At 37.5% G+C, this 17,521-nt stretch overlaps 1 protein-coding gene and 1 long non-coding RNA gene across 9 annotated transcripts in view; both read left to right on the forward strand.

The window, feature by feature from the left end:
• LOC100643231 (probable nuclear hormone receptor HR3) overlaps nt 1-17,521 on the forward strand; it is a 135,699-nt gene that overhangs the window by 22,056 nt on the left and 96,122 nt on the right. The window lies entirely within an intron of this gene.
• On the forward strand, nt 10,582-17,203 carry LOC125385492. Of its 2 annotated transcripts, none has more exons than XR_007224832.1 (3): nt 10,582-10,849; nt 11,560-11,615; nt 11,711-17,203. It is a non-coding gene; the product is annotated as an uncharacterized LOC125385492 (long non-coding RNA). The 2 variants fall into 2 exon arrangements; XR_007224834.1 differs by having other exon boundaries at nt 10,582-10,829.

Consider the following 17,521-nt stretch of genomic DNA (forward strand, 5'->3'; position numbering starts at 1 on the left):
TACACATTAGAAAGATTTGTGCTTGGACCTACTCCACTTCCTGACATAAATCACAACTGCGTCATTTTTCTATTAACGAAATCATCGATCCATCTTCGACCCAATCAGATGATAAACATCTCAGGCAAACAGTCTGTCTGTCTGTACACGGAAACGTAACACAAAAATGTAACCTGTCTAGCAACTATCCATATCGGTGATGCCATCACAAGGTGAACATTTTGCGATAACTAATAACGAACTACGCCAGTCTGAATCGTTCTCTAGTTCGCATAGCCGAATGCTGTTCACGCAGCCAAAGCCACTCCTCACGGGATCAGGAACGTTCAGAATCCGCTATTACCATATCGAATGACCAAGTCAGCGTCGAAACTTCTATCAAACCATTATATTTCATCTACGATCAACGGTATATTGGCTTACGGGCCAAAATTAAACTATCGAATAATGGCAGCCACTCAAAGAAAGATGGTGTTTATTGATAAAATTTATAATTTAAAGAAATATTTTAATACTGAAATTTTTATAGCAAGAAGATGAATCGCAAATATTAATCACCATTCCCTCTATTTAGGAAGAGAGAAAAATTCTGATACAAATATTTGTTGCCATATTTTGCAAAAGGAATTCTTCCGTTTTTAAATTCTTGTTTTTTATGAACACAGTTAAAAAATGCAGTCTGAACAGGCATTTGTCCCTTGAATATTATAACGAATACATTACATTGCCTTGTATATGCCTTGTATAAATATCTGTGCACATTTAAATTCTCCATAAATGCTTCAATATCCATAATTGTGACTTCGCCATATCCTGGCCCCATCGTATTATACAAGTACCTCAATTGAACATGTTAAACTTCCATATCTTCCTCAATGTAATAACGTCCAAATTCCAAGCACCAAAGTAAAAGAAGAAAGCGTCCGTTAATACAAAAAGACTGTTGATACGAGAGGGGCAAGGTCCACGTGGCAGTGGGTATAAATCAAAGTTGAGTTAGCTACAGAGAGGAAAGAGATGGTCGAGGTCGGTTGTTCGCTTTGGCCGCGTAATGAAGGGCCATTACTCGTCGCGGGTTGTACAGCGAGACGGAGCGGCCCGATATGCCGGCGCTTTTCGTGCACGCTTCTCATCCCATGGCGGGGAGAGAAAGGGGCAGAGAATGGCTAGCAGCGGGAAGGAGAGAGCGCGAGTCGCGTTAGCGGATCTGTCGGTCGAGTAACGGAACGCTTTCGAGTACCGCTAGCACCGGCTCTGACGCGGTTACCGGACACCGTTACTTCGGTGATCCGCGAGTACCCACCACGTGCTGTCTCACCGTTCTCTTTGAAACACGCGGTTCGTTCGAGTAGAAGGAAAACGTTTGCCCCGGGACGAAGCGGCGCGAATTCGTCGAACCGTGGAAAAATTGCGATCCCTCTGCCGGCAGGATTTGCCACTGATTTACAATTGATATACGGTTGCTCCTTTTTCTTTATATCTTAGCAGACGTTGTCGCCGTCATCGACTTCTTCTCCCGCGAACCAGCCAGTTCCGTCTACATTAGCTTGATTCATTGTTACGGCTTATGGGTAACCGATGTTGCCGCGGTGCAGTATCGCGCACGATATCGCCGTTTGTTTTTACGCTTTACGTTTCCATCGAGCATCGCTGGAACTTTACAACGGTGAATCGAGGGGTCGCGGAAAGTCTGGAGGAAGAATTAGTGGAATTTTATTGAAAGTTAGATACAGTGAGGGATGATTTTGAAACTTAAGGCGTATTGCAATATATTTTTACTTATTTAGTCACTTGCATGTCTCTTTTTCATGCTAGTCTTGTTTATGTAGTTTGTTATTTTTTCATGTAAATGCAACTTTTGAATCTAGTAATAATATACAGAAATGTTAACATATCTTATATCAATTTGCATTATATACCTTAATTAACAAATATCGGTAATCAATGAGCATTATCGTGCGAAGGAAAAGATAAAAATCACCCCTCCAAAATTACATGAGGTAATCCAAATAGTTATGAGTCGCTTAATCGTCATTGCACTAAATAGGAGTTAAAACATATGAATTGTATTTGGAACCAAAACTGTGATATGAAGTAATGAAAGGAACCTTAGGCAACGCTCCAGAACTTGCTCAACGTATATGTAGCTCAGTTATATTGTTCTTATTGGTTTACTAAACTACTGTGGAAGCGAGCAGGTTAATTTGAAAAGGACATTCCACAGTAATAAAAATAAAACAGTCTTTTATCAGTGTCAACGTGCAAGCGAAGCATATTAACACTCCAAAAATACCAACCAATCAGGAATATATTCGTACAATCATAAATTATTGTCCATTGTCTTCCTGCCAGTCAACCCAATCGCTGACACGAAATATTACTTAACAGTACTGTGGTAGCGCGTCGACGGATCTGTTATCGTAACACGCCGGTCGTTCAATGGCGAATACATTGAGACTCGGTTCGGCAAGATAATGGAACCGGTTGTGGCGAAGGTGCGCGGAGGTAGCCGCAAGCGGGTGCTAGAATCACAGTTAACCGGGCAATTTTTTAACCGCCTTATTATTACGATATTACGATGACTGCTGCGCGCAGACGAAGCTTTCGCGCGTTAAAAGCGCCGTTTTAATCGCCTTCGTCCCGGACCGCGGCGAAGCGCGCGGCGTCATGCACGCGTATTACGCATAACGGAAAAAGGAAGACTTCGAATGAATCGATGCTCACGCGAACAGCCATTTCTCAAGGTACATCTCGCGCCGGGTCTAGAGGTTAGGAGGCCAGGCACTTTGCCGTTTGTAGCTCATGTCCGGTACCATGGGAAACTTTACGAGGCAATATTTGTTGTAATATTCCCTGTTCATTAACCATTCATAGGCGTTTAGAGGCGTATCCTTCGTCGATTATAATATTTGCCTTACGCCGAATCCACGCGAGCACGCCTTGTTAGCGGTATGTACCGTTGCATTAACGACCCATCGCTCATTTATTTTTACACTCGCACATTCCATCCTTGCGTTCACTCTGGCTTCCGAAGGTTTCATCCTCGATTTAATACGAATTTTGTAGGTCCTCCTGACTTTTATTATTGTTGTTTGATGAAAAACAAAGTGTATTTTTTCATCCTTTTGTGATTCTCCGGAAAACCGGAGACGTTTCCGTGGAGAATATTTTTTCTACGACAATTCGTTTCTAGAATTATTTTTACCGTTATTCCGACGGAAGTCAAATAGCGATATTCAACGTTATTCATTTTCCAGAATCGAAAACATCTATTTTTCGATCGGAGAGGTATTCGCAAATGTTACTAGGTCAACGATTTTGTTGCTTACTGCTGATACTCACCAATCGTGCTCGAATATCGTTTAACAAGGTAATTAATCCTCGTCCGCGATCACGAATAATTATCTAACATGTGTCGCGTTTAATTGTCACGGCTCGATTATTGTCGTTATGTAAAACGTGCGACTTTGTTTCACTTAACTTGTCATTTAACTTGTCTTGCCGTAGGTTAAGGTCTTTCTGCGTTTTTGCAGAGTTTATCTTTATTGTTAAGCGTTCTTACGTTGGGCTACCTGTTCATGTATCATGCTGAAATAACGAGGCACATCTCTAGGATCTACAGGTTACGAGGTCAGGCACTTTGCTATTTACCGCACGTGTTCCGTACATACCATCGATATACGATAATCGGCCGGCTTGATGTTTTGTGCTTTGCACGTTTTTCTAAGCGTTCTGCTTAGGAATTATGCTTGGACTGTTTTGAACATACTTTATATCGATTCCTTATTTCATTACTTAACTATGTTATTTTAGTAATGAAATTTTGTAATCAAAGTATGAATCATTTTTATTGATATATCTTTCTTGATCGTGATTTCGCTAAATTTATCGATTCATGCTCTTGCCATTTCGATGACAGTTTCGACAAATTTATATTTGTATAAAAAAATTTATATTGTGCCTTAAAAATGTAAAACGTTGTTGCTTTATCATCATTGAAGGATTGATAGAAGAGTGTTTTTTAAATAAAACTATGCATAAACGAAAATCGTTATTGAATGTTGCAAAATTGTAAAATGCAACCTAATATATTCATTTATCAAAATCGATCGAAATATCGTGTGTTTTAAACATTCTTTATAGCGAAAGAAAGGGAATACCGGTGTCTGTTGTTCTCAAATTTTAAAATCTCATCGTTCCAAAGGTCGAATTAACATCAATTTGTGTGGTTTAGCGTCATTATCGCTGGGTCGATAAACGCCTCCGCGAGATGGCTTTCAAATTGGAAGGATGAAAGGAGATTCCACGGATATTCCCAAACATCTTGTACTTTTTACACCGTGAAAAGTAATTTCTGCAAGGCAAAAACACGGTGCAAATAAAATGCAACCAAAGAAAAAGAATATTTCTCTTCATTAACCCCTTCGCAAAGAACGAAGTAAACATCGGAACAGTTATTCTCGTGTTTTCATGAATCACGCGAAAATAATCATCGTCGCTTCTATAAATACGATCTAACAACGCGAACAAATTTAGATCTTGCACATTAAGTTTCCTTTTCATCTGGAATCTTGCGATACGATTAATAATTGCGAGACAAAGATTCTGTTCGTCGAGCGAAAAGGTTGAGGACGATGAACGAAATTGTTGCTGTGAACTGTTTAATGTCGCCCGTTATTACGTTACGATCACATCATACACGTGTACCTAGTGCACCGGTTTTACGGAAAAGGGAAACTTCGAAGTAACGCGTTCAGGTATTAATCACACTTGTATATATCTGTTAGGTCTGGGGGTTACGGGGTCAGGCAGTTTGCCATTAACCGTTCGTGTCGGCCACACACCAAGCATATGTACGTTATATATTCCGCCGATATTTGTCCGTTTATCAATTTCTAGCATCTATTACACAAAGTGTTAAAGGGTATAATAGAATTAATACACACAGTCGTCGCATTCATCGTGTGAATTTTTGGTAGGATTCCCCTGAATATTCTCTTTTTCGACCACTGTTGGACGATGCGGTTAATTTCAGAGAGATTTTAAATGGCCGATATTTGTTTCGTAAAGAAGAAATCCGTGATTGTATGGAATTATTTGTTGAAACGAAGCAATTAGTATTTTTAGAGGTAACTGTGCTATGGAAGTTGAACGATCAATAAAAGTCTAGTGGATGATATTGAATATGCAATACATTTTAATCCAGGAAACTTTATCTTTAGAATTTTTTATGGCTCGGTTACTGAGCGACGCATTGAATTATTTGTGTGGTGTATTTATTTTTCAAAGTTTGTGCTATTGATAATCAAAATTAAATTAACGAATGAGACTGTTATGTATAATTCAACGAAATTTCGTTTATTGTATTTATTGAAGAAAATTACGCGGATCAAAGAAATTCGATTTTCCCGAAGTTTGAACTACAAAAACGTTGCTGAACCGAAGTTCGACGACAAGGAGATATTTCCAAGTTATACTTTATATCAAGGGTTAGTTCATAATGTCTCGCGATTTCCTTCGGGACACATCAAACGAGCGGGCAAGTAGTACGTCGAGCAATTCAAGCCTAGTTTGGTAAATAGACGTAAACAGATGGAAGCCGCCAAGGGGAAAGGAAATTCTGGCAAAGTAGAGTGCACTTTCGTGTATCAGACCTGTTTACAGTTCAGTTACATTCAATCGAGCGGTCTACTCTGAAAGAGCTTCTTTGCATATAAATTTCTTTTTTCTTTTCGCTACATTTATCTCATGCAGGAATTCGTAATCATACCCAGTCTCAATTTTTGTTATAGTTGTAAAATTGAAAGAAATAGTTATAAAATTATGACACGCGAGGAAACAGTTTTAAATTTAGAATTTTTAATGGAGAAAAAGTAATTAAAAACCTGGTACCGTGTTGTTCACGAGCGCAATAAACGACGTAACACGACAGAATATTCCATTAAGCGTTGAACTCTCATCAGCATCGAAAATACATGGTGTGTAAATGAATCGTGCCTCGAATGGCTCTTCAGAGAAAATATATGAAGACCGCAGGGAAGCAATATGATAAAGTCCATTTTTGTTAATTTTCCGATTTTCACATCATTTTTGGCTAAACATAATTTTTTAACGAAATTGAAAAAGAGGAACAATTTATAACTCTGCAGAGGTTTATAATCTCTCAAAAAATAATACCTATTTTTTAAGTTTTCACAGCGTATTGAATTTTAAAATTTCTTTCTAGTAAAAAAAAAAAAAAAAAAAGAAAAAGAGAGACAGAAAAACAAAAAAAGCAAAAAACAGATACATCACGCTTTTTCCGTATTTTCTTTTGCAACTACCAACAACATTCCACAAAAAAAGACACTAATAAAAACGAGACTACAAACATGGCAAAAACGAGCACCCAGTTTTTATTGTAAACGTGTCCACACAAAAATTACGGTCATTAAATTCCCATTGTTGCATGAATCACGTCACTCGCATAAACACAAAACCATACAACCGCTAAACCGCTCACCCTAGCAAAGGAAGCATGTGTGAAACAGTGAAATGCGTAACATTTAAAAAATGCGAAAGGATAAAGATTTCTGTTGAAGGAGAGACGAGGGAGTAATTCACACCCTTAACAATCTAATTCCCTTCTTACGGCCGTCAGGTTTGCGCACGAGACTCGTCTCGTTAACGAGCTTACAGAACGATGTAGGGTAAAAGTGCGTCCGACAGCGAAGCCCCGCTTCGAAACGCGACCGTGGCACGGTTTGGCCTCCTGTGGCGCGCTTAAAACCGACTGATACCTTGCATTCTAGTTATATGATGAAATTCCTTGTGCCGACGTCACCACTTCCTCCCCTTTTTCCCGAGCATACCGTGCTGCTTCCCCATTTATAAAACGAACCGCCTCTCACCAACTGAAAGCTTTTTTATACGCGCGTCGCAGGAATGCCGGGACGTTGAATGGCTCAGGAATATTGCGAACGACGAATAACCGCGGCAAAGGGCACTTTGCGTTTCGTGCATTTGGGCTTCGCCATTATGGTACCGGTGCAATTCTCTGCTACCTCGCTGGTGGGCTTTTGCTCGTTGTCGATTATCGCTGGAACCGTTTTATTTGTTTTCCGGCCATCGTAATTTGGAGAGTGGTGTTTGCATAATACGGATTTGGGTTAGGTTTGGTTAGAGGGTTGGTTAGATAGGGTGCTAGATTTTAGCTAGTATTGGTAATGAAACTGTAACTTGGCATCGTCGCTCTTGAAGGTTTGGTTGATAGTTACAAATACAGATTCTACTTACGTATTCGTTTATACATAATACATAAATAACAATGTATTCGTTAAATGTACTATAATTTCTTCATTTTACTATACTTGTTGTCGTAGTACTTTATAGTATTTGTATAAAACATGACATAGGTAAAAAGTAGGCGAATTATCATCACTAATGAAAAAGAAAAGGGAGTAGCAGGAAAATTCTTTTAGATAGAAGATCAAGCTAAGCCAGGTGTAATAAATTGTCAATAATCAGCAGATATTAAAACAAACTTCCTTTCAAAGAAACCTTCCTTAGTATAACAAACATTTATTTAAAGTCGTTCGTATATTTACATTCAAATATTTTCCTAGTACCAACTGCCGTTTCAATTACCGTTTATTACTGCACAGTTTCGTTCAAGGCGACGCTTTACCTTCAACCTAGCCACAATATTGGAACCCTTCCAAATTATTCTAGCAATTTGCAATTTTTTGATTTCGTTTGAAGTACCATTTAATTGCATCTCTGATCCTATCCCGTGAAATGAAATTTCGGAAACTCATACTGGACAGGCTTGTCTGAAGTGGTCGCACACCTTGATCGTACAGCACTGGCCTCGCCCACCACTCTTTCAGATTTTCAGAGTTAGAGACCGCTCCCACCGAGAATCGCTCGTCCTTTTTCCCTCTTGCATGCCGGTTATCCTCGTTCTCGCGCATCATGTACACGTATTACGTAGCGCGGCAGTAGGCCAAGAGTTCGATGGCCTGCAGCCTTGCAAGGCCGGTCGCCGCAATGGTACTGAATACCACGTCAGATGACGCTGCTGACGCCACGATCATCGTGGACCAATCTTACGAAGCCAACTGGCACTTAGAGAACGGTCGTTGTATCGACCGGGACCGCTGATAACTGTGAGGGAGTTATCGTCGATGTTCAACTTTACCGACTAAGCTGGCTCCAAGTGCGGCGCCATAGTCAGCCACCTTGTTCGAATATTTCATTGGTGGATATGGGAATCACCGATTCGGATACCATGTTTCAAATTCGCGCTTTTTCCATAATAAGAATGTACTTAGCGATTTTCGTTTAATTTCCTTCATTTTTAAGATTTTTATGAATTGAAAATATACTTGTGATCGAATAAGGAATTTCAAGTTAAGTTTGTATTGTTGAATTGTGTAAATTTGCAGGTGTCAAGTTCGTTTCTGTAGAAATGTATCTCATATTTTCTTTCCAATGTTTTATGTTTGCATTTCAATAAAGAGAGATATTCGTTAATTGAAAGATATTCAAATTGAAGAGATTCCGGGAGGAATGGTTAATGGTTCGTTGGAACAAGTTGAACGCCTATGGTTGGAAGACAGTTACGCCTTTGGTGTATCGTAAACTAAGTATTGTGACTTTCCCTCGATCGTTTACTCGGAGTATAAAACGCCTTATACGCTCAAGGACTCCCGAGTGGTTAACGATCCGAGACCTATTTTCCATTGGCTTATAAATCAGGGCAAAGTCCGATTAAACTCGTATCGAGCACGCCTATTTTGAGTTTAACGATTTTTATTAGAAGCGTAACGGACTGTCCGCATTTAGCTCCTTTTCAATTCCATTTTCCTGAATGATAAATTTCCTTGGGCTCAACGCTGATGCGGGTTGCCGTGACTGCACAGAACATTCAATCGATCCAATGATTATTCAATAAATTAAAGATCCTATGCAACTGCGAATTAAAAATTCATTCACTCGATATTATCGAGTATATGCAATCTATCCCCATGTTTTCGCTTGTATCTTTCTTGTCACTTATACCGGTGGTTTTTCCGCTTAAAATATGAAATAAAAATTAAACTGAAATTTTCTAAAATCGTTTATTTAAACTTACGCTAATTGACGTGTATTTGTTCCCATACGATTATACATACACACACTTCTACATGCAATTATATTAACAAAGGGTGCTAAAATATCCGAATGGTCCAGTTATGAGAGTAATCATCCACCAAATCACTTGTCTTCGAATCTCAGCCAAGCAATCAACCTTCTACGTTTCCCCCTCCCTAAAAAGAGAAAAATAAAAAGAAAGAAATTCTCGGGACGAACCTGGAGAGATGTTCATCGAAATGGTCTCTCTCCGTCCGATTCCGGTGAATCGTTGGAGCGGGATTGTTGGCTCTCGCCGGCGTACCGAAGCGAAACGGCCGAGCGACGGTTGCAAGACGAAACTTCCGATTGCGACAGGCCTATTGCCGACAACAATCGCTCCTTACGTTAGGAGCGTGCACGGTCTCTCGGCCAGCCGAACAAACGCAAAGAAACGAGAAGGCCTCGCGATGCACGTTGATAGTTGCATGACGGTACCTTTTAAAAAACTTCGTTTCACATCAACCGAGACGGGAACGGCTCACGGCACCGCGGCTCTCGACTCACGACGGTGCGCTGCCTTTTTCTTGTAAAAGACCGAGCTTCCGTTTTGTTCTTTGCTCAAGGTACGGGGCTAAGGGGGTTGTAAATGAGCGCGTAATAATAGCTCGAAGCTGTATTTGCGACGTGCGACCAAGTCTTTTCTTCGCACGAACGGGAACAGCAATGAAAGGAACGTTTCGACGGGAAAACGATGTTCGATGGGAATGATCGGTCCGCGAATACGCGCGCCTACTGAGCTTCGATTTTTCACTCGAAGGGTGGGCGAAGGATGCGCGTGAACTCACGTTGACGAGCTCGTTTGATCGAGATTGAAATCTACTGGATTGAATGTCTACTATATTTTATGTTGCGTGGGTTGCTGTGATCTAGGATGGATTTTTCGTTTGAGTCGTTCGATATTTTGAGTACAAAAAGGAATAAAAAATTATGAAAAATTGTTGACATTTGTTGGTACATGATTATGATGTATTTCGCAGTATTCTTTTATGTTACGAATTTTTCTTTATAATAATAATTTTTGTAATTTTGTAACCATTATGGAACAGAATTTATTTGACAAATGTGATGAATATACTGTCGAGGTGGACAATGTGGACATATTACATTCAATGTGACACGGAGTAGAGTTTGTTTATGGTATTACGTCATTCATAACTATTATAGTTATCATATCATTATGGAATTATGATATCATATTATCAGAGGTTGTTACTGTATTATATGAAGTTTAAATTGCAAAATTCGAGACGTAAAGTTCCGAAATAGAATTTGAAACAATTTTCGTTACATTTGTTCAAAATTTGTCCATATATCTCTCTATTTAAATACAAAAAGTTGAAAACTTCTTATCGTTGAATTATAATAAGCAACTGATAATTTTAATAAATGACTGAGAGAAATAATTAGCATTGTTGAAGTAAGAAAATGCTGTTTACCTTGAAAAATAGATAAATTTTCTTCATTTAAGGCTCGCTGGCTCGTTCACTTGTAAGCTACGAACTCTCGAACCACCCTTTCCTTGCATATATCACAGTGAAAGCGTAAAATTTAGTAAAGGTATATGCTGACGTTTCAATGTATGCATTTACGTGACAGTTTAGCGAAAGTGTCGAGAAGAATATAAGTGTCTACTATTTTTAGTAAATGTATTCATTTAGTAGACAATGAAATTGGTATGTGCATACATTAACTAGTAAGTAATTGACTATATATTTACCGAATTAATATCCCTTAATTGCTACGATAAAATATAAGTTTTGCAGCATTCCAATAAAGAAATTAAGAATAAAAGTCATCATAAAATAAATACAAGAATTTTTATTTCAAATTAGACATATCAAAATAAATATACATATTTAGGAATTGTATGTAATAATTGCACAAAAAATGTTTCCCTCGCTGGATTAATATAAAAATTGAATCGGTTAATTATGTTATTCTAAAAAATTGCACTTAGCCTCAAATTTGTATATGATTCTTATTACCGTTATTATCTTATGTTTCAGTATATAAAAATTTAAAAACGTTGACAAGATTCTGTTATATTCTCAGACTACATTTGATTTGTAAACCCATCCCCAAACCAAGACTATCTTTAGCATTATGTATGTAATTAGAAAATGAGAAGGCCGCACCCCATTGAAGATTAGTATCGCATGTTATTCGCGAACGAACATTGTAACAATACTTACATAGATATCATTTAATATCATTTAGAGTACTCTACGATCATATCGTAGCAGTTGAAAGATATACACGCCTATTCACTATGATGTACATGTATCAAATTCGAATCGCAACTAACTAATCTAAATCTCACTGTGTCATTACCCATAATTGTAGCAGCGATTCAATTAAAAAAAAACGTCATAATACTAATCGTTATCATTTTTTATTTTTCAGGTAAGTTTCTTGTCCCTGTTTCACGTGCTTACATGAGAGTTTTCGAGAACCGTTTGGTGAGTACCTTCACGGAATTAACGAAATAGCACCGATACATCTCGTTAAAGTTTCCCGTAAGGCCGCGTGGTGTCATCGATGCTTTGCGTTGTAGCCCACACAGAGAAAAATGTATAATTCAGCGGAGCGGATAAACACGGTGTTACCTGTGATCGGAGTCACCTGGCAGTCCGGTCACGAATTTATTTCACAACTACATAACTTTCCTAACGCTTGGAACAGAGTAGCAAAACGAGGATTGCGATCTCGGGATTTGTTTGGAGTCCAAACATGCATACAATAGCGGTTGCTTCGTTAACGTCCGACAAAACGAAGTAATACATTTTTCTCGCTGTGAAAATCTCGTTCTATTCGTGACAATGAATCCACGTGAATTACCAGTGCGCCCTGTTGCTGATATTATAACCCAGATTCTATGTGAAAAAATAAGTTGAAAGTTTTTCTTCTTGTATGCTAATATTTGTACCTACGTTTGTGCTTATAATATTGGACAACGGGGAACTTGTAGTAAAGCTGGGTACCGATGTATCATCAATTTTATTATTTTTGAAATTGTTGAGAATTTTTATCATTATCCAATACATATATATATAAACATAATTAACGCGGTTAATTGTACTTAATATTTAAAGTCAGCTCTTCGTAAAAAAGAACTTTGTATAAAACTTTTTTATGTTTTTGATTTATATATGTAGAATCACCTTTTTTACCTCTTTACGAAATACTCTGTATAGTCGATATAAATAATTTCGACCTTTGACCCTTATGAAATGAAAATTAATAACCATACATAATATGCCATAAAACTTAACACCGATATCAGCGGATATATTAGCTGTAAAAAAAAAAACTGAAAAAAGTACCGCCCAGCTACCTTCAGTATCAGCTTCAATAAAAAGCAAGAAGGTACGTGATGTAAACGTATCTTGCAAGTTACGAAATCCAAGTACAAAGTCCACGGTACTGCTACGCGAGCCAAGAAAGAAAGACGAAAAGAACATAGATCTCGCCAACAAGAAAACACAATACAACGACTTACTACGTGACTAAAAACTATAGAGCAAAAAAGAAGAAACTAGAAGGTGAAAGAGTTAGAAACAGAATGGTTTCGCGATGTTTAACAACTGCGAAGAGGAAAATTTGAAATTTTGCATGAAGTCGCGTTCGACGACGCGTATTGCATGAGAGCGCACGCACACGTGCAACCAATGCGCCGCGCGGTATACTCTCACTGTCCTCGGGGACGTTGCTCGAGGACGAGGATAAATTTTCCTCTTCGCGCCGATATCAATGATTTCCCCTCCTCGCGGTGCAACGAGCGACCAGCAAGAAGCGGCGGTCTTTGCGTTCGCGAGCGTTACAGGTTCGTGTTCGCGAATCGTTAAACTATTATATAATGCTCTCTCAAATTGTTCACTGGAACGCTGCGTATTTTCTGCAAGTAGCGTTTGAGCCGCCGCGCCGCCACATTGAGGACGATTTAAGTGTGCAAATTTTTTTGTTAAAAGAAGTGTTTACTGATTTCTTTTTAATTCTTTTTGTAGTAAGAACGTAACACGTATTTCTAAATCTTTTTAGAATTTTAGTAAATGATTATGAATATAGGGCGTGGGTTGAGTATAATGTTGGAAGTTGGAGATATGAATATCATTTTTTTTTTTTTGCGTACAATGGACTTTCCTATGACAGCTCTAGGGTAACAGGCCTAATCCTGATCCTAATCCTAACAGTAATAGAATCATTTTTGTTTTTAATTAGTTATTTGGATAACTTTGACCAAAGTTAATAACATTTATTATAACGCGTACTTCCTTTTTTATGATATCTTTGTTTATAATTCTTTTCTGAAGTACTCTGTTTTATTCTGCAGTTCTTTTTCTTATTTTAATTCAAGTATTATAAAGAAGAATTTGTTTCTCGATAAACTTCTTAATTAGTGTCAACATCAATTATCAAGTAAATTAGTTACTTTATCAGATAGACGATGTGATAACAACCTTTATTAGATAAATTTATGTACTTAATAATAGTTATAAAACTCATATCGTCGAAAAAGAAACGATCTTTTAATATAATAAAATTAATTGTTACGCGTGTGACGCTCGTTATTATATCACGTATTAAGCGTGAACGAGGCGGTTTGACCGATCAGTAGCGAATATTCATTCGAATTCGTTCAACTTAATTCCTTTTACGGCCGTTGAAATGTCGCGTGTAGCGCGTTCGCGCGTTCTGCGAATAATTCCCTCTTGGTTCTCACGCTGAACGGTTGTTTGTATTCGGAAATTGAAACTGACGAATGAAAACGGTTTTTCTGTTTCGATTACTTATTTGTTTATTTAATGGAGCTTTTCAATTTTTGTTTCGTATTTTCTGAAATAATAAGTAATATTACAGAATGCATAACAATGTAAATGTTCATCTTTTTCTTAACAGAGATATTAATAAAAATTTCTTCTATTTCTCTAAAAGTTCAAGAAAAATCTTTTAAACTACATACGAACCACAATAGGAAAAAAATTGTTTGACGAAGAAATTGATTAAATCGTTTAATTGTTTCATTAGTTTTGAACACTCTTAGTTAATATCCATGCATTTATGAAACCTTTAAGCCTCCTTTCAATACGATATAAATTTGTTACAATGAAATAAGTCTTCATATTATGTTCCGCTATCAAAATTATAAAAACTCTATAACATTGTTCAAGTAAGTTATAATTAAGATACATTTTTTATACGCGTTTGCTACGACTTCATTCCATTACCGATTAATACCAACGCATTTTTTATGCGAAGTATGACACTGCGCGATTTGTAAATCTTTCTACAAAATTTATATTACTTATTGCAAAGTTCAGCCTTCTTCTATATAAGTGCACAATTCATAGACACATTTTATACAACTGAAAGGACGATAGACAGAACGATTCGGATGAACGTCGAATGATTAATAGATGTAATCGAATTTAACGAGGTGTAAAATATCGTGATATCGGAACGAAATTAATCCCGTTAGCACGGCACTTGGTATCATTGAACGTCTTGCGAAAATCCCCTCTGTATTCGTGCGCGATAAATCATCGTAATTTCGTGTTTTACGGCGGGCCGTTTCGCGTCGCCGCATTACGACGACTGGAGGCTGCGCGCGCAAATCAAAAGACATTACGTTGTCAATTGTAACTTATGTTAAATTATAAGCATCGCACGACGACGGTTTACACGCACTGGAGGCTTTGCCTGCGGGCGTAAAGGCAACACGCGGAGAAAGATCAAGGAACGATAAAATGCAAGTACGCTGTATTAAAGATTTGCGCAACGATCACTGATCGTGCCATATAAGGTCGGCAAAAAATCTCGAGACTGTGTGTTAGATCGTAAAAAAACGAAATTTACAACGTGTAACGTTGAACGTACCGTTTGTTTGTTTATTACTTTTCTTTCATATCGTGAGAATTTTTATTGTACTCCGTCCGAAAAGAGAAAAGCGGGAGCTGTAAGCTGAATAAAACCATAATTATATAACGAATCATTTTATGAATGCTATATCATTTATTATAGAGATGTACCTAATTAATAATAACACAAGAAACATATGGAAATTAATTCTTAAACAAAGTTCGTTCTACACTCTGCATACATGTATTTCATAACATTTTATCGCGGACTACTACTTACTAAAGTACTTTTAAAACATTTACGAATTAGAAGAAGTGACGAACAAATACAATAAAAAGTATATATAAAGATTCGATCCTACGTAACGCTACATGGAAATATTGCCTGAAAATATGATTCATTGGCATTGTGACATCACTATCGTAGAATATCTAAAATTTTTGCACAATACCCAACCAAAATACATTCACATTCTAATTTCATAATCACTCAATATTTTTACGCATTCCTGACATTAAAAACTCTTAATTAATCATCCATAATAAACAGATAGACTAAACTTTCATCTCTACAGTATTTCAGATCGTAAAACATCGAATAATGTTGTTGAATAGAAGCGAAAAGAGAAGCGAAAAGCGAAGTTCGCAGAATTTCGTGTCTATTTATGGAACATGTACACTATAATGACTAACGCGTAGACGCGTGCAGTTACGAATAGCTCAATTAGATCGTTCTACATTGTACAGCCGGGCGTAGTAGAGGAATCGCGTACGCACTGTGAACGTTATACACAGTGTACGTGAACTCGAGGCGTAGCCCGAGGTCTGCAACGGGTCTTTCGCGGGGCAAAAAATTCCTGGAAAAAATAAGGTGCAATCGCTCCGTGTGGCGAGCTAAATATTTTACGCAACGAGGGCACGGATAACTGTGATCAGCATAATTAGTTTCACGGGTTGCGTTGGCTACGCGGCGCGTTGCCTCGTTGCATGCTTGTAAAAAGTCAATCCGAGAAAGGAACATTATCATAAATCGCTATCGGGATACGTTAGGTTGTGAAACAAGCACGGAAGGGGCAAGTTCACCGAGTCGTTAGACGATGTAAAAATAGAATAATATTAGGACCTCTTCAGTAAACAGAAGAGGAAAGAAAGAAAACGATGTTCACGTATATTCCATTCGTAGTTCCCTTCCATCAAGCGCAGATGGACTTGGTTGTCAAAGGAATATCGATTTGTTCGAGTTTAACGGTAAACAGAGTTCTAATGCTCGTATTTGGTGTATCAAGGAATGCAGGAGAGTTCCAAGCCCGATGTTGGCCGGCGAAATCGACACACTCGAATTCGGTAACAAACCCCCGTATGTTTGAATTCGATATCGAGCAGAATCGATTCATTCAAATTCGAAGGCAAACAAATTCGCTAGAGAGCGAGACGGATGCACTTAAAGCTCGGCATGAAAAAAAATCGATGAGGTCGAATCGAGGAACAAACGAGACAACCCATTTGTTCGATTCGCGCGAATCCGATTAAACTACATTTTTCGAGTAATTTTCAAAAGACTCGAAGATTTAAAGTACGTGATTGCGTTTATTTAGAATATGTCTATTATATACACATAGATACTTTCACAAATACAAGCGAATAATGTGACATTGAATGTAATTAATATCACTTTTGTGTGACAGCATTGAATAAAATATTCGCCTTCTCCATTAACTCATCAAAATAAATGGTTCTGGATTCTTTGCATCTACAATTACTAAAAATATTCAAGAGCTTCTGAAAACGTTAATACCGAGTTTTATTGAAATGAGAGCTGGGAACACGTATTATACGTACCTGTATACTTTCGTCGTTTTGCTTTAATTAAAATTAGTTAGGTGTGATATGTTTATGTATGAATTATAGATTATTAACTCTAGTGTTAATATTCGACATTGACTTTCACGCCTGCAATATACACTTATGTTCACAGCCTGTCCTTTAGTAGTCGGTATTTCCTGGTTAAAAGTTTCAAAAGTGTCTTTTTGAAAAATGAGTTATACATGTTATTGGCTTCCTAATAATCTTCACCATAATCTTGATCAATGCGAGATTCAACGATATATGTAGTTATAACAATACATCGCAACTTATTTTTACCGCTGTTACAATCTGGCAAATATCTCGTATCCGCCTTCTAAATATCTCAATGTCCCGTTTAATGTATCGAAATTACTGAATGTCCAAGATCAAATTATATCTCGAAGATCTGAAGTAAATGATGTCAATTACATTCTGAAGATGTCTAATAATAATTTTATTGATGCCAATTTAAGAACGTTTAGAACCTTAGAAGATAAGATCTATTAATATAATAGATCATCCTACAGGAAAGACAGAGATAATATTCAAAATAAAAATATTTAATGAAAAGTACTACAAGAAAATGAGGTGTTATCTCATATTATAGGTGCTGCTCTACAATCTGAAAGATTTATGTTATGTTATGAATTTATAAGCATTTATGA

Source organism: Bombus terrestris, chromosome 1, assembly GCF_910591885.1.
Source record: "Bombus terrestris chromosome 1, iyBomTerr1.2, whole genome shotgun sequence".
NCBI classification, from domain to species: domain Eukaryota; kingdom Metazoa; phylum Arthropoda; class Insecta; order Hymenoptera; family Apidae; genus Bombus; species Bombus terrestris.